The sequence below is a fragment of the Odocoileus virginianus genome, chromosome 15 (assembly GCF_023699985.2).
Source record: "Odocoileus virginianus isolate 20LAN1187 ecotype Illinois chromosome 15, Ovbor_1.2, whole genome shotgun sequence".
In the NCBI taxonomy this organism is placed as follows: domain Eukaryota; kingdom Metazoa; phylum Chordata; class Mammalia; order Artiodactyla; family Cervidae; genus Odocoileus; species Odocoileus virginianus.
Genome location: NC_069688.1, coordinates 43,566,024 through 43,584,586, shown reverse-complemented (window position 1 = coordinate 43,584,586; position 18,563 = coordinate 43,566,024). Strand labels below are relative to the sequence as shown.

General features: G+C 42.0%; 1 long non-coding RNA gene across 1 annotated transcript in view; it reads left to right on the top strand.

The window, feature by feature from the left end:
• Positions 1–1,901: 1,901 nt before the first annotated feature.
• The window catches only part of LOC139038476 (uncharacterized), a 181,262-nt gene continuing 164,600 nt past the window's right edge, over positions 1,902–18,563 (top strand). The window contains exon 1 of the long non-coding RNA XR_011491493.1: positions 1,902–2,146. This is a non-coding gene — a long non-coding RNA (uncharacterized lncRNA). The remainder of the gene's footprint in view (positions 2,147–18,563) is intronic.

Genomic DNA, 18,563 nt, shown 5'->3' with positions numbered 1-18,563 from the left:
CCCCTTTGTTGTGTTTTCTCTTTAAGCTTCTTAGATTCATGTGTCTTGTATCTGATTCTATAGAGGGAATGTAGCCATTCCCCTGGCTGGGACCCCCATTAGCTCTCCAGCTCTCCCCCTTATTCTCCAAAGGAAAGGCTGAGGTTGTGTGCTAAAACATTTCTTAATTGCATTTTCCTCCCGGGAGCCACGGCAGCTGCCTTTCCTCTAATACACACGTCCTTTGAGCTTCGGCATTCGGGTGATGACAGAAATGTACTGGTTTACGAGTGCCAGCACCCAAGGCCACCACAGGGATGGGGAAGTCACCTGCCAGAGCATTTGACACTTGCGTCAGGAAAAGGCAACAGCTGAGAAAAGCCCTGTGAGAAATAGTTTCTCATGTGTGTGGGAAAGGCTGTCCAGAATTGTAAATCAGTTGGATGTCTGCTTCTTCCAGTGAGTTCTCCCGAGAGTGGAAGAGACGGGGAGTCCATTCAGCTCCACTGGTGCTGTGTACAGAATGATAGCATGCCAGGGAAGAAGGAATCATTTTGCATCATGAGATGAAAGCCTTTGCCTCCTCATCCTTAGAAGCTTGGCTAAGCCTGGAAAACCAATTGCTTCCAGGTGGAAATGTTTGGGTACAGTGCTCTCTATTTTTAATAGGAGAGGTCGTAAGCTTTGAGCCTGTCAAGGGAGACCAGCTCTTTCATTTGGCCGATCATGACAATGGTATTCAGATGTCCTACTCTTAGCTCTGTGTCCTTGAGGTCTAATCTTAGATGGCTTTCCTTTCATTTGGAATGGTGTCCAGATGCCTCTAGATGCTAATAAGAAATAGGCCACCCAGTTTATGGTATTTTTGTTTTAGCAGCCTGAATGAACTAGGACACTCTCTCTTGACTTCTGGGACATTAAACTTTACAGATATTTATTCCACTTCTTTGACTGTCTTGATGGTTCTCCCTGTCCCTTAGAGGTCAGTTGCTCCAAAGCTGGCCAGACTTCATATATTCTTCCTGGTCAGGCTCGCCCATTTTTATATTTTCTGCAATATCTCTATGGTGATGTTTCCTAATTCTCCATCTAAGTTTGGACCATGCTTTTAACTTTCAGAGTAACCGAACAACAAGGACATTTGCCATCTGCCTCTGCAGAGATTGAACTCTGTGCTACTGTAGCTGCTGACCTTCAACACTCCCTGAGGGGAAGGCAGGGTGGAGAGGGAGGCACTCTGTACTCCAGGGAAACTGGTGGAACAGTAGGTCTTTGGATAGTGAGATATTTTCAGGAACCGATTTCATGATCCAAATCCTTGCATCTCTTCATATCTAGATAAGCCCTAAACCCCTTCATGGTGACATCATCTCCTCATGACTAGCAGAAAACCTTTCGTAAAATGAATGCTTAATTGCACTGAACTCCCCCTTCACCAAAATCTTATATGTTGACCTTCCCCCACTGCCTCTTTGTAGCAGTTTCTCAGAGTTATCTCAGGTGCGGTCTCCCGGGTTACAGTCCTCATTTTGCCCCAAATAAAACTTAACTCAAAACTCTCATGCTGTGCATCTTTTTAGTTGACACCTTCTAAAATACACCAGTACCTGGTCGCCCAGTTTCTGCCGGCACTGGAGGTTGGTGTTTGTCATTGGTATTTATAGACTGTGAAAAATGGCTTTTTACATTTTTTTTTTTTTATAATGAGAAAGAAAGAAATACTGAACCAGGAAAAGTCTGGGGAAAATTCTAAAATATATACATAAAAGTAGAAACGAGCTGACCACTTTGCAAGAAAGAAAGCATGTAAACAGGTTAGAAAAGGGGGCTGAACTATTCTCCTCCTGTAGTACCCATTCAAAAGGGAGGATCAATAGCTACAGCTGTTTCAGTTTTGCCAATTTCACCCTCTAGATTAGACACGTGCCTTCGATATACTTTAATGGGAACCATATGTGAGCAGTCGATGGCGGTACTTACTGCTAAGGAAGTGAAGTGCTGAGTCCCGCCACCCACCCACATCTGCGGCTTCACAAACCACAAGAAAATTAAAAACAAACACGCTGCTGGCATACCCGGAAACCGTGGAAGTTTGGCAAAACCAACCAGAAAGAAGAGAATTGGAGTGTGGAGACTGTGCTGGTGGGAAGCTGGAGCGTTACAAAAGGTCAGGTCTTAATATTTCAGTCTTTGGGGGTACTTTGCTCTTTGTTGCTGGGGTCTTTGGTTAAAATTTTGGAGGCTGTTTCTAAGACTCTAGGATCTGGTAATGAAATATAAAATACATGGGCAATAAAGACAGCTTTCAGGTCATTGTTTTGATCAAATGCTTGTTTGAGTTCCCAGGAGGAGTTAGCTAAGACATGGCAGGTCTTTCCATAGTACCAGGTTTGAAAACCTCTTTTCATAAGTACAGACAAGGATATTCACTGCAACATTCTTTAGGATGTCTCTGAATTGAGTAAAAGTCAGTGGTCAGAATAGTGGACTTGCTCAATAGATTATAAAACTTTTGTACAATGAAATCTGTAGAATTTAAGGGAGTAGGCACTGGTATGAACCTCTTCCCAAGATGTTGCTAAGTGAAAAAAGAAAAGCTGCAGAAAATTAGGTGTGTAGGCTTTTGTTCAACTGACTGAGGATTCTCTTAAAAACACAAATTCTTTAAAAACTTAGTAGGTTTGGGCTCTGTTTGCTGTCAGTAAATTTTAATAAAGACAAACTAGTTATCTTAAGTCAGTGCCACTGACTTTAGATACTGGTGAGTGGGCCCCAGAGTAAGCTCTGTCCAGCTGACCAATATCTAATATCTCTCCTAATATCTCTCCGGTTTGGCCTGTGTCTCAAAATAGGTCAGAAGTCCCATCTCACCTTCCCCTTCTCCCTAATCTGCAGTCCAATGACTGGTTCTTTTCCTTGGGGTTGACTGTCTCCTTTTAAAATAGTCACAGGAAATTCACAGGTTGAGGCACGTTTAAAATAAGCCTGAGGGAGAAAGTCATTGATTCCTCCTGCTATCTTATCTCCTATTCCACTTTTAGCTTCAATTCCACCTTTATCCTGGCTGGGGCAGATAATTTAGGATTTCTAACCTAGCAAGTAAAATGCGAACAGAATTGAAAACATCTCCAATAACTTGTAGGTAGAAAGGGTCTGTCTTCGCAAGATTTTATGTTCTTCCCTCTGTGTCCAGTAAGGTGAGCATGCATATAAGTTCTTTGTAAAGGAAGTTTGTTTCTTGCTGGAGCTTAGTGAGGAGTAACTTGATAAATCCCTATGTTCTAGAGCTTTTCTGCAAAATTTCCTAACATTCCAGCCTTCTTAGGCATGCGCTCTGTATCCCCAGGTGCAGTAGGTCAATCACCTCATAACAAACACTTCCAACTTCTTAGCTTAGTTAGGATAGAGGTCTCGCGCTGCTCAGCCTGTTGTGGACGCTTATTTATAATAACCCTAATTTCTAAGCACTTGTTTCTGAATTGTATGTAACTTTCAATTTCAAGTGACAGAAACCTAGCTCAATATATTTTAAAATAATTGCTCTTTCGCTTGTGAAACAGGGTAGTTTTTCTTGAAGCGCAGCTGGTTTCCATCAAAAACCTAGTAGGTTTGGGATTAACCTACTGGAGTGATGCTCTGACACCCGAGTGCACTTTCTTTCCACCTCTGTGTTCTGTGTCCTTGTCGGTTTTCATTCTCAGACTTGCTATATTCACTTTGGGCTATTAGAGGTGTATTCTATCTCTCAGCCTGGTATCCTCAGAAGAAAGAGAAGACTGTTTGTCTGACAGTTTAAGCAGTATTGAAGTTGGCCTGTCCTAACCATCTTGACTGGCCCGTGCTCACCCTGGGTAGACAAGTCACTGCAGATCCCAGGTGACGGCCAGGCCAGGTCTCACACTCAGCCCTGGAGACAGGCGTGCTCAGCCACATTTGAAACGCTTTCAGGAAAGGGGGTGGGTTCCTGAGGACAGTGCTCGTATTACTAGAATAAGAAATCATGGATGCTGGGCATAAGACATAAAAAGTAACGATGACAGAAATATGATAGAGACAGAAAGCTATTTATAGGAGGAAAGAATGGGTTAGAAAAAGAAGAGAGAGAAGTGAAAATTGCTGAGGAGGCTGAGTTTTTGACAGACGGGGTGTTTTTGAAAGAGCTGGGAGGAGATGCTAATATTAGAGACGCTTGTTTATTTTGCGATGTGGGCTTTTGGGAAGACAGTGTTTTTAAGCTTAACTGTGCTATGTTTTATGGCTATATAATTTCTTCTCTCTCACTTTTCAAGAAATATAAGCAAAGACTCATACCCTTTGTCAAGGCCTTTTGGGGTTATATTTGTGCTGGCTTGTGGACACAGCACTAGATTAATTCTGGTCTAGAGGGCACCCAGCTTTTGGTTACATAAGATACTTGGAAACAGTTGCTAAATCTTTATGGAGGATGACTCGACTCGACTCAGGATAACATTGAGTACAGAAGCTCTGCTTTTAAGCAACAGTTTCTCTAAGAGCTCTCGGTTTGTCTTTTATTTCCTTTTTGATTTTTTAATGGGAGGATAATTGCTCTACCATACTGTGTTAGTTTCTGCCATACATCAACATGAATCAGCCACAGGTGTACACATGTCCCCTCCGTCTTGAACCTCCCTGCTACCTCCCAGGCTATTCCATCCCTTTCCTAATAGTCTTCCTTTTTTTTTTCCTTAACTAGTAAATTTCCTTTTAATGAGGAATTAAGGGCCATTTGCAGTACTACCTATAGCAACAGTTAAAAGGTGAACAGTTAAGGGTGGTCAGCCCTACAGGATGAAAAGGCCTTGAAAAGCTTTTATTCTGAAACCAATAAGAATTTATTGTCTCTGAAAATAATGTAAAGCGGAAATGCACTTAGCTGCACAGGAGAATCATAAGGGAGCTTTAAAAACTACCAGAGCAATGGCCCTCCTGGTTATTTGGACGTAACTGCCCTTCGGCAGGCTGGGCGTTAGCATGTTTAAGAAGCCCTTCGTGTGTGCTACTCTCAGTCACTCCGTCATGTCTGATTCTTTGCAACCCCATGGACTGAAGCCTGCCAGGTCCCTCTGTCCATGGAACTTTCTAGCTGTGAATACTGGCATGGGTTGCCATTCCCTATTCCAGAGGATCTTCCTGACCCAGGGATTGAACCTGCGTCTCTTGTGTCTCCTGCATTGGCAGGCAGATTCTTTACCACTAGCACCACCTGGGAGCCCTTTAGGTGATTCAGAAGTGCTTCTGGACCGGAACTATTGCTGCAGATTTGCAATATGCAAATATGCCATCAGGCTTGCAGATGAGGGTCATAGTCACATGAACTGTATTTGTTGAGCTCGTGCCTTTTATCCAACACCCTCCTGTTAGTGAATCATTTAATTTAGGTTAATAGGATATGGGAACACCTAACAGGAATGCTTCTCTCAGGAAGTAAGGATGGTGTCCACTATGCTCTCTGGGTTGGCCTGAGGAAACAGGAGTTGACCTGCAGAGTGACCCTCCCTGTCACACTCTAACAAAGTGACTAAACAAAGAACTTTATGAACATATTCCATGTTGTGCCGGCAGTAAAGGACAGAGCTGGCCCAGAGTTAAAGGTCAGTGTCAAAAACCTGCAGCCAAGACCTCTGAGGTCTGCGGAGCCAGTCAAACATTCCAGCAGTGATCTGACCACAAAGCTGTTTTGACTTTCTGTACCTTGTAGAAAGGAGGACCCAGGCCACTGAGCTCGTCTTTAGCGTATGTGGCAACAGTAACTCCCATGTAGGGGAGCTGCCAGGGACTGAGGGTAAAGAGTTGAGGAGTTAGAAGCTCGGATGTTTCACTTCTTTTCCCCTCACCCGTCCCCTGCCCCTCAGGCCCCTGGTCTCTGCTGGCTACCACCCACCCCTATTGCCTTCCCATTTTGATTAGTCCTAGCCCAGGATTTTTGCAGAAACTAAGCCTGTGGCCCGTGATTTGTTCACTCAGTAACTATTAAAACACCTGTGTTTGAATAAATACCGACAACTTTTTTGCACCTAATGTATTCATTTGAAACGGTTCATGTCTTCCTAAAACATTCTAATATGTCATTAGAGTCTGATAGGTAGTGTTGCAGACACCTCTGTGCAGGGGAACAGACTGTCTATTACAAATCTGCTGCGTGTCACTGCAACTTCCCCTGGAAGAGCAGACTACACTTTCTGGTGGCATCTTTTTAGTCCTGTGGGTATTATTTCCTCTAAAACGTTGTTGTTTAGTCGCTGAGTCGTGTCCGACTCTCTTGCGACCCCATGCACTACAGCCCGTCAGGCTCCTCTGTCCATGGGATTCTCAGACCAGGATGCTGGAGTGAGCTGCTATTTCCTTCTCTAGGGAATCTTCCCGACCCAGGGATCAAACCTGCGTCTCCTGCGCTGCAGGCAGATTCTTTACTGCTGAGCCACCAGGGAAGCCCTCCTCTAGACTACCTTCTTTAATTTTGCCTGATAGTTGACAAGGTGCATCTTTGCAGGGGAGCAGAGTTGAGGTGGGGGAGGCTCTTTTACAAAAGCCACAAAAAGGACTAGCTGTTGGACTGCCATTACATTCACCAGAATGGTCAGTTATCCATTCTCTATCTATTGCTAGCAACAATTGCTTGTAAATTACTTTATTCTGTGCATTAAGGCTGCAATAAATTCTAAGCTCTAACAACTTCGCATGGTGCTGTTAATAGTGTAACTCTCAAAACCTATTGATACATCTTTGGTCAGTGATGTTCTAGGAAGGGGGAGGCAGATGATTGATCTCACTGGCAGATGCTGTGATTGTCACTCTTGAGATGGCTTCCCTACCTGCACAGTAGCATCCTGTAAGTTTAGGTCTGGGTAGCAAATGCCTTATTGACTGTTGTCTGCATTGGTTGTCTTTCACTCCTGGTGAGGTGATTGCATTGCTTTAAGACACAACAACAAAATTTAAAGGCATGTTGAAAATGACCTTTTTGATGTTTCTGTCTCCCAGTAAAATATTTCCTCAGTCATTGGTAGTTTTCTCATTTCTGCAGGTGAGGATCACTAGAAATTCCAAACTGAGGGATTAGAAAGTGGTGTTTCACTTGTTTTGTGATGAAAAAGGTTTGACAGAGGTGAGCTTCTGCACAAGAAAAAGTGCTGTAAGAGGCCATAAAGGGAAGAGAGGAAGCAGAGGGAATGCATTCCCGGGCTTCAGGTTGCCAAAGCCTCCCAAAGCACAATGGAGTCTTCTTAGACAAGTACGTGTGTGCTCAGTCGTGTCCGGCTCTGTACTGTGCCTTTGAGTCATCTTTCTTGTTGAAGCGAAGGAGATTGCATTCTCTGTAAGATCTGCTTCAGATTATCTATTACTCTGTCACAGACCACCCTCAGGTAATGGTTGGTTACAACCATCGATCTCTCATTATCTCTGATATCACTGAGAGTTGGTTGGGCTCAGCGAGGGGGATCCCACTTGAGGTCTCTCATGGGGTCAGAGCCCCTCTGCGGCTGAGGCTGGCTGGTTGCTAAGGTCTCCACACACACAGCCTGCTGCCTGGGCTGAGGACGCCACAGCTGGGGCTCCTCAGGCGTCTTTCTCTGAGTCTATGGGCCCTTTGCATGTGCTAACCCCATCATGGTGGTTTGAGGGCAGCGCTTCTTACATGATGACTCAAGTCCCCAAATACACTTGTCTTGTGAGAGATTGCCAGGCAGGTTCCTGCCTGTGGCTCTCTTTGTCCTAGAGCTTAGGCTTCTAGGGAGGCCAGCTGCCATTTTGTGTGCAGTCCTTTGGAGAAGAGCCTGTGGTGAGTAACTCTGGGCTGTGAACAATGGTCCCATGAGCGATCTTGGAAGCAGATCCTCCAGCCCAACCAAGACTTAAGGTGACCGCAGCCCCAGGTGATACTTGACTGCAGTGTCCTGAGCCAGATGCGCCCAGCTAAGCCTCCCTCAGATTTCTGACACTGTGAGGTAATTCATACATTTTTGTTGTCCTAAGGGACGCCATTTGGGGTTAATTTGTTATGCAGCAATAGATAACATGTACAACCTCTTTTTTGCTCTTTCCTAATCTTCCATCTGCCAAGTAGGCACTTAGTTGTTGTGGAGTGAATAAATGAATGAGGAATGAGTAATACATTGTCTTTGACTGTGAAAGGTAGTCCAGTTTCTTCTTATAGCACACATTTGCTTTTGTTAGGGAAACTTTATATATCCATATTGATTGCCTACAGAGCTGGAAATTGCCAGACTTTTCAGTGTAAGTATGATATAACCCCATAAAAAGATTTTGCGTTTTCCTGACATGTTATATGCTTGGCTGTTTGGCTGTTTGTAGTATTTATTTTTGCCTATTTACTTCTCACCTCTTTAAGTCACTTTAGTTGGTATCTGGGAATTATAAAAATGTTTTAAAGTAGACTGATTTTTACTACCCAATCACCGGGTTATGATTTTGAATGCTCCGTTAGAGGATATATATATATATATATATATACATATATATATATATATATATAATCTAGAAGTAATTTTTATGCCAGTCAACTCTGTTCAATGTATTTGTTTTGGATCTCTAGTGCCCCAATTTTTTTTTCTATTCTTTATGTTCAGTTCAGTCACTTGGTCGTGTCTGACTCTCTGCAGTCCCATGGACTGCAGCATGCCAGGTCTCCCTGTCCATCACCAACTCCCGGAGTTTACTCATACTCATGTCCATTGAGTCAGTGATGCCATCCATCCATCTCATCCTCTGTCGTCCCCTTCTCCTCCTGCTTTCAATCTTTCCCAGCATCAGGGTCTTTTCAAATGAGTCAGTTCTTTGCATCAGATGGCCAAAGTGTTGGAGTTTCAGCTTCCAGTGAATATTCAGGACTAATTTCCTTTAGAATGGACTGGTTGGATCTCCTTGCAGTCCAAGAGACTCTCAAGAGTCTTGTTCAACAAAAGCATCAATTCTTTGGTGCTCAGCCTTCTTTATGGTCCAACTCTCACATCCATACATGACTACTGGAAAGATTATGTAGAAATGTACTAATTCACTGAAACCAAGTCAAGCCAGAAAGAGTGTGTTTCTTGGAATTTCTTTTTTAGTAACAACAGGTAGAAAAAAAAAAGGATAAGTGAAGACATTCTAGGTAGTGTTTCTAAATACTTCTCACCTGCTGTACATCTCATCCAGGCTGTCATTATGGGGGGACCTTTTTCCCTAGTTCCCTCAGAGGTCACTCCTGGCCTTCTTGCTCCCCTCACTTATTCCTTTCAGTGGAGGAGTGCCTTGACCGATGTGAGTTTGGGTGAGTAGATAAGCATGCATGGCTCAGTCCCTTTTCCTTTCTTGGCTCAGGGGACCCTAAGGGTGGTCTACTCTTGGCCGTGGTGAGGTTGGTGTATACTGCCTGTGACTCTGGAGAAGCCAATGGCAACCCACTCCAGTATTCTTGCCTGGAAAATCCCATGGATGGATGCAGTCACTTTCACTTTTCACTTTCACACATTGGAGAAGGAAATGGCAGCCCACTTCAATGTTCTTGCCTGGAGAATCCCAGGGATGGGGGAGCCTGGTGGGCTGCCGTCTATGGGGTCGCACAGAGTTGGACATGACTGAAGCAACTTAGCATCAGCGCAGCAACAGTCTGTGACTCAGTGAGTTAGCAAATGCTGTGGATGCCCCATCCCTCTTCTCCCAGCCTTCACCTGGACAGCCTGAAAGTTGCTTGTTACCAATGCCTGCACCCCCTTAGTATGTGTGCCTGGCCACAGGAATGTGTTTGGCCCATGCACAGGACAAGCTGGAAGTGCCCTAGAGCTGAGGTCCCTAGAGGCAGCTCTCTAACGAGCTGGGTGGGAGTTGATGCATGTAGACACTGGGGTGAGTAACTCTCAGAGATGAGTTCTCTTCTCACTCCCAGAAATGCCCAGCTGGGTGGAGCTCAGGTTGCCCACGTTGGTAACTGGCTTTAGCACACACACTTTGCTGGCTTTCTTCCCCTCCCTGTCCCATTCCCTCACTCTTGGAGTAACTCCCAAATAAACTGTTGCTTGTGGTCAAACCCTTGCCTTGGGTCCTGCTTCTAGGTAAATCTGTTCAGAGTACATTATTAGGGGCCCTTGCTGCCTCCCGCCAGAGTTGCCTCTAGCAGCTCACGTCAAGCTGACATTTTTGGTCTCGTTTGCCTGACTTCTGTTTATCTTGATTAGTTCAGAACTCAGGAGAGTAAATCGTTTAAATTATTAGAGCTTCTTCTTAAATCCCCATAACTGGTACTTTTCTACTTCTCCTAGTTTCTTCGCATTTAATTTTAAAAATATAAAATTAAGCCCTAACAAGAAAACATTAAGTGAATTTGGCTCACAACCCACTCTGTTCCTGCCACAGACATGAGGAGAAAAAATATATATATTCTGATATATGACAAGTATAGAGCTTCTGTTTTGTTTACAATGGTATAGTCTCATGACAAGTTTAATATTCTTAGCCTAGAATTTGACAAAAATTGCTTTAATTGACTGTATTGAATGTTTTAATTTTTTTTTTCCTGTTGGATAACTGTATTTGTCTCATTGTTCTACCTTTATTTGGTGATTTTCTTGGGAAACTGAAAACATAGTAGCATATGGCTCTTTGTTTATTTGTTCTTAGAGTTGAGTCAGAAAGATTTACAAATGGGAGCTTGTTGCTGAGGTTAATTCAATGTGTAAATGGGTTAATTATTTAGCCTTATCTCCTCATCTGTAAAATGGACGTGGAATTATTATGCCTACACAATAGAAAAACATAATGTGGTAAAAATATTAATTTTTATTTCTTCAAGGATTATTTTGTTTTTGAGGCAAAGAGTGGTAGCTAATTCTTGAGAATATGGCTAATTTGAAAGTACAGGTGAGGCCCCCCACAAGAAACAATGACTTCATAATAGAAAAATGTGAAATTTTCTAGAAGGTACCCAACTGTTCTAAGCATAGTATTGTAATTTTAGGTCTGATTGAAATGAAGGGGAATTGATTATTTTCACTTGGTTCTTTGTGGCAGTATCAATTCCCTAAAGAGGGGGACCTTTTCTAAAATTGCCAGTAAGAATTTGAGCAAGGTTATTTGCATGGAGAGAGTGGATATATCAGTAAAAATTCCCTGGGATTAATCAAAAGTTGTGTTCCTCCAATAGCTGTCCATTTCATGGGATGCTTGAGTTGATCCCAAGTGGAAATGCATGTGATGGCCAAGTTTATGAAAATAATTTACTATTTGCTGTGTATCTGATCAATAGGCACCGTTGTTTCTTTCTCCCTTGATGAGGCATTGGTTAACTAAGATAGATGTTCTCTGATAATATGAGAAAAATTGGTAGTTCATTTATCATGGTCTTCATTAGCAAATTCTTTTGGTAATTTTTGTATTTGAAATTCCCTTTATTATCATTACTTTTCATTATTATTATTAAAACATGTCAAGAATGTTGTCTCCTAGTGTAAATTTAGACAAGTTACCTTTTTTAAACACCCAAACTTGATTTTATTTTCTAGCTTTCACTGACACCTGGTGGCCTCTAGGGAAGGAAAGCCATGCTAAATTGTCCTTGGGACAGTAGCCTGGTGTCTTCTGTGTAATGTGTTCAGATCTCAGAGAATCTTTACTTTCTCATTGAAGCAGTACATCCTTTCTAGAGCCCCTGCCATGACCGTGTACCTTCCGTATCGTGTTTCCAGTGATGGATTTCCTTTGTTTGCTAAGGATTTTCATTATCAAAATTTTTCTTTTTGCTGAGGTTAAGTTTACTTTCTATTTTATATGGCTATTAAACTTCTCCCATATTTCTTCTGTTTTCTTTCTTTAATAGAATCTTGCTGTTGTTATTTTGGAGAGCAGTTGAGACCAGATGACCCATAAGATGCGTTGATATTCTAGACTATATTGGGTCTGCCTTTTCAACTGCAGGATTTTTGTGTGTGTTTAGGGAGAGGAGGAATTAGAACAGAAGAAGTCAGTGTTCACTGCGTGTTTTTTTTTCCTTTGCCCTGGGGTCATAAAGAAACTGTCCTGGAGATTGAAATTGAGTTGGTTGAGAAATGGCCAATTGTAAGCCCATTTGTATTCTAGGATACTGACCCTGCCTCTCCTCTTCTGTAAGTGGTAATCGGTAAAAAACTGAATCAGGGAAAACAAATCATTTTTAAATAAAGAACCAGTAATTTCCCAAACTGAGGACTCCCTGGTTGGAAGTTTAGGCAAAATTCCTACTGCTTCCATCTGAATCTAGACCTTGCACTAGGCTTGGAGAGAGTTGAGTCTGCAATGCAGACAGTGAACTGACTATAAGCTTTGTGGAGGATCTTGGTTTGCCTTAATTCCATGTTGGCCTACTTGGGTAGCAAGACTCTAATAGCCTTGGGATAGGCTTTCGTCTCACACTAATGCAAACCAAAATGAACACTCAGTCATGGTTCACAGGTGCCCAACAATAATTTTTTGTCTACATACAAACTTCACGATTATTACTGCATCTGTTTAAACTTTATTCTAGCAAGTAGAATATTTGACACATAGGGTAGAAATAGTGGAGATAATAGACAAGAAGCTGTATGGCTAATGACTCACTGAGATATATCAGAAATTGGTGTTAGTTTGGTCTTCCTTTAAACACTTTTGTGGTCGAGCAGAATCTTCAGAGTTGGTTTTTGGTCACATACCCCCAGGCTACCGGCCTCCAGAATAAAGTAAACTTTTTGTTCCTACCAGAAGGAAACATTCATGTTAGTTTGCAAGGTGGAGGGAGATTGATGAGAATTTAGTCACTTATTATGTTGAATTCCTGTATGTAAATGAAATTGACTTAATAGGCACTAAAAAAAGTGCTATTTGAAAATTCAAGGAGGATCTGAATAAAGGAAGAGTATGTGACTGTTTCCTGTGGAAGCACACTTCCTACTAAAATTACTGTCTCATCACAAACTCCACATGCTCAGCACCATGCTATGGGAACTCCTCAGTCAATTTCCCCTTTAAAGGGTATATTAGAGTTCTCCAGAGAAGCACCATCAATAGAATCTATACCTACAGATATATCTGAGGGGATATGTTATAGGAACTGACTCATGAATTGTGGAGGCTAAATCCCATAGTCTGCCATCTGCAAGCTGGAGGCTCAGGAAAGCCAGTGGTATAATTCAGTCCAAGTCTAAAGGCCTGAGAACTAGGGAAGCCAATGGTGTAACTACCAGTCTGAGCATAAGGCCTGAGAACCTGAATGGTAAGTGCAATGGTGTAAGCCCAGGAGTTCAAAGACCCAAGAATCAGGAGCTCTGATGTCTGATGACAGGAGAAGATGGGTGTCCCAGCTGCAAAAGCAGGAGGGGAGGGTGAGAGAGAGATGTTTATCAGCTTTCTGGGCATCCTTGAGCCCAGTGATGTTAAAATCGAAAATTAACTGTCTACCTCCTGGTAGCTACAATGGTCAAGAATCTGCCTGGGTTTGATCCCTGGGTCAGGAAGATCCTGGGAGAGGGGAATGGCTACCCACTCCAATATTCTTGCCTGGAGAATTCCATGGACAGAGGAGCCTGGTGGGCTACAATCCATGGGGTCGCAAAGAGTCAGACGTGACTGAGCGACTAACACATTCAGTGACACTTAGCATATAATTCTTTTCTTCTCTTTTCATGAGAAATAGGATTAACAAACTGTGCTAGTTGTTTATTCTTCTTAAATGAGTCACTGTAAAATACATTCTGTATTACACAAGTGGAGAAAACGTGAACTGTGTGAACATTTCTAAGATTAAAATTGTCCAAAATTCTGCATGTTGTTTAATGAGTCTGTAACAGGTTAGAAAGAGACTTGCCCCTTTATGTCTCAAAACAAGTAAAAGAGTTGTGATTCGATAGGACAGTTGAGATCCAGGTGGTATTAAAAGGATGTTTAACACTGCCTCACTTTTTGCAGCCGTCAGTTGGTCAAGGCCATGAGGTTTGGCTGTGGGTTGTACATGTGCCTTAGGGATCCTGGACCACTCAAGTGGGGGAGACACACAGCGGGCTCAGAACAGGGGCAGGGCTGGTGTTTTCTGGGTAAACAGACAAAAAGGGATGGTAGAACCTGCCTGGCTGGCCTAATTGTCCTGTTTCCACCTCACTGTAATTACAACAATGCCAAATCAAGTCCTACCTGGAGTGGGGAGACGCCTCTAGTCTCGTAAAGCTCCTGATGTCTTTGGCAGGAAGGTTTGACAGGTCCTGAAACAGTGCTGGAGAGACACCCTTGGCAAATGCCTTGTTTCTGCGACAGCCCAGTGTCTGTCTGTCTGTTGAGCTGCTATAATACCATGAAGGCAGAAACCACGCTTTACTCATCGAGAGTCCTCACAGCTGACACATCAGAAGACACACAACTAAGAGATAAATGGGCGCAAGTTAGGGTTCTGTGGGGAAAGAGTGGGAGTTGAATCTAGAAGGTTAGAGTGATGATGGGCAACTCATGAAGGATCTTGAATGAACCCTAGCAACTGTGTGGTTGATTTTAAAAGTAAAAAAAAAATTTAGTTGAATATTTGAATCTGAAGCTATAATACTTTGAAATTCAGGTGGTGGTTTAGCTACTAAGTCATGTCTGGCTCTTCCACCCCTCTGTCTGCCAAGCTCCTCTGTCCATGGGAATTCTCCAGGCAAGAATACTGGAGTGGGTTGCCATTTCCTTCTCCATGAAATCCAGGAGAGGCACATGATTGGAGAACTATGGTCGTGTAAACTATGGTTTACAGAGAACTAAATCTCTGTGAGATTTAGGAGCTTATCTAACTGAGACATGATAGTGTCTCAAAGAGTGAAGAGTTAAGAATGGGTTTTTTTTTTACCAAGTCTCTCAATGTCAGGTATTCACAGGAGCTCTTGGCCAGAGTTGGATCATCGAGAATTCCTGTCTGCATTCTTAGAGTGCCCAAAGTGCTAACTGTCTGTGGTTTTGATTAAAGATAGATCTATATGCCTCACATGCCAGACCTGCAGGCTGTGGAGTTGACTTTCTGCCATGAAATGTTAGCAGCCCCGGCTTTTGTGCTGATGCAAACGGATCATCCCACAGCTGGGAGGAGGCTTCGGGGCTGCCTGAGAGCAGGGGAAATATGTTTGTTCAAATAGCCTAGGCCTTCAAGTCACTAATTGTCTAGGGAGGCGTTCATATCCTGTGTAAAAAGCATCCTAAGAGACCTATTAAAACCTTGTTAGGGATGGCCACCAGTCTGGCTACTTTCAGCTTATTACAGTTTGAGAAGGCTGGAAAAATTCTATACCAGGAAAGGCCTTTTGTGCCCTGGCCTCCAAGGAAAGAGGGGTAGACAATTTAATCAAGTTCATTAATGAAACTATCAATAAAAGAGAATGTCTGATAGATATTTAGGTGTCATATCAAGACTCCATGTAAAAGAGTGTCACAGTAACTTTAGAATTTCTTCAGGTCAATTAACCATGTTGCTTAAAAGTCGTCAATGGTTCTTAATTGATTCTAAAGTAACATTCAAACTCTTCAATGTGATGTTCAAGGCTCTTCAAAATTTGTTTTCAAAGTTCCTTTTCGTTGTCTTCATGTGACTCTTCTCATCTGTTTGTTCCCCAACCTGTAGACACTCGGCAGAATTTCACACCTGTCTAGCTACTTCTACTATGTTCTCTAAAATAATCTGCATTTTAAAAAATTGTGGTAAAGTATGTATAACAGAAAGCGTACTGTTTTAACCAACTTACAGTGTAAAATTCAGTGCATTAGGTATGTTGATAAAATTGTACAACTGTCATCACAGTCTAGTTCTAGAACTTTCTTTATCACTGCGAAAAGAAGACCATACCAGTTAAGTAGTCACTCCTCATGTCCTTGCACCCTTCCCCTCCTAGCCCTTGGCATCCAATGACGGCATATCTTTATGGATTTACCTATTATGGATATTCTATACAAATGGAATCATAGAGTAAGTGGTCTTAAGGTGTCTAGCCTCTTTCACCTCACATAAGTTTTTCAAGGTTTTTCCAAGTAGCAAGTATTGGTAATTCATTTCTTTTTAAAGCTAAATAATACTCCATGGTATGGATTTATCTCACTTGGTTTATCCATTCATCTGTTGTGGACATTTGGGTTATTTCCACCTTTTGGTACAGTGAGTAGATCTGCTATGAAAATTTGCATACAAATTTTCTTTTGTGTATATATACACACACACATACACACACACCTAGGAGTGAAATTGCTGAGTCTTGTAATAGTTTTATGTTTAGCTTATTGAGGAGCTGCCAAACTGTTTTCCACAGTGGCTGCCCCATTTTACATTTCCACTAGCAGTGTATGAAGGGTCCAGTTTCTCTACATCCTCACCAACAGTTATTTTCTATTTTTTATTATGGCCATCCTAGTGGGTATGAAGTGGTATCTTGTTTTGATTTGCATTTTCCTAGTGACTAGTGAGGGTGAGCATCTTTTCACGTGGTTGGTGGCTGTTTGTATGTCTTATTTGGAGGAATGTCTATTCAAGTCCTTTGACCGTTTATAATTGTCTTTTTGTTGTTTTTGTAAGAAGTCCTTTGATATTCTAGATATTAGACCTTATCAGATATATGGTTTGTAAATATTTCCCCTCATTCTGTGCATCGACTCACTTCCTTAATGTGTCCTTTGATGTATAAGTTTTCAATTTTGTTGAAGTCCAATTGATGTATTTTTTCTTTTGTTGCTTATGCTTTGGGTATCGTATTTCAGCAATCATTGACAAATCCAACATCACGAAGATTCCCCCCTATGCTTTCCTCTAATAGTTTTCTTATTTGGATCTTTGGTCCATTTTGAGTTGATTTTGTGTGTGTTGTACAGTAAGGGTCCAACTTATTCTTTTGAATGTGGATAATCAATTTTCTTAGCACCATTCACTGAAGAGACAACCCTGCAGTTTTGACATTTGCTTGGAATGCTTTCAGTTTTCTTTTTTTTTTTTTTTAAGTGAAACATGTTTTTCCCTGATCATACTGTCTTTCTGGCCATACTCTCAAATAGAGGACCTTTCCTCCCTACTTTCTCCTTCTCGTTGATCCTGGGAAAGTCATTATATGTTAAGCTTCCATTTTATCTGCTTCTTTCTCAGTGTTTCCCATAAACCCTTCTTAATGTCTTTCTTTGGACTCCCAGTGTTATTCACTTAATACCACTTTCTCACCATCTTCATTGCTATTATCTGCATATTCCATCTTATTCGAGGACTTCAACACTTCGGTATAGACAAAGACTTCTCTGTATCACTGTTTTCATCTTTGTAAGACTTCAAACATTGTATTGATGACTGGCCTCTTCATTCTTCAACTGTCACAATGCCAGGAACTTGATCTTCCATTTTCACAGCCACAATTAGTGAGGCCACAATTTAGACAGCATAGCTCTTTATGGAAACAGCTTCTTTTATGTGGTAAAATTCTGAACTCCTTCTCAACATAGCGTCACTTCTGTCTTGTGTTTTTTTTTGTTGTTGTTATTGTTATTGTTGAACTTGATCTTAGCTTCTGCATCATTTATGACCTTTCTGCTACTCCTAATTCTTCTAAAACAACAGATATAAACATTACTTTTAATTTTAATACAACTTCAATCTTTCAGAGAAATTGTGAAAATAGTGCACTCTGTACTTCAGATTCACCACTTATTCACATGCCAGCTCTTTTGCTTTATCATTCCTTTTCTCTTTGTGAATCATTTAAAAAATAAGTTGCAAATCACCCTTTATCCTAAATATTTCAGAGTGCATTTCCTAGAACAAGGATATTCCCTTGCATAAGTACAGTAAAATGATCCAAATCAGTTTATTTACTACTGAGTATTATTTCTCATCTAATTTATATTCTATATTCAAAGCTAATTTTCCAATAATGTCTTCTTTTTTCTTTCCATCCCAGTATTATGCATTACTTTCAGTTTCTCTGTATCTTCAGTATCTTTTAACCTGAAAGTGAAAGTAGCTAAGTCATGTCCAACCCTTTGGCACCCCATGGACTATAGTCCATGGAATTCTCCAGGCCGGAATACTGGAGTGGGTAGCCTTTTCCTTCTCCAGGGGATCTTCCCAACCCAGGGATCAAACCCAGGTCTCTCTCATTGCAGGCGGATTCTTTACCAGCTGAGCCACAAGGGAAGCCCAAGAATGCTGCAATGGGTAGCCTGTCCCTTCTCCAGTGGATCTTCCCAACCCAGGAATTGAACCAGGGTCTCCTGCATTGCAGGCAGATTCTTTATCAATTGAGCTATCAGGGAAGCCTTTAACCTGGAACAGGTTCTCAATCACTTTGGTCTTTCGAGACCTTGATATTTTTTAAGAGCGTGTGTGTGCTAAGTCTCTTCAGTTGTGTCCCACTCTGCGACCCCATGACTGTAGCTCTTCGGGCTACTCTTTCCATGGGATTCTCCAGGCAAGGATACTGGAGTGGGTTGCCATGCCCTTCTCCAGGGGATCTTCCCCACCAGGGAATCAAAAGTGCACTTTTTTATGTCTCCTCCATTGGCAGGCAGTCTTTACCACTAGCGCCACCTGGGAAGCCCTGTTAATAATTGTTTTGACATCCAGACTTCCC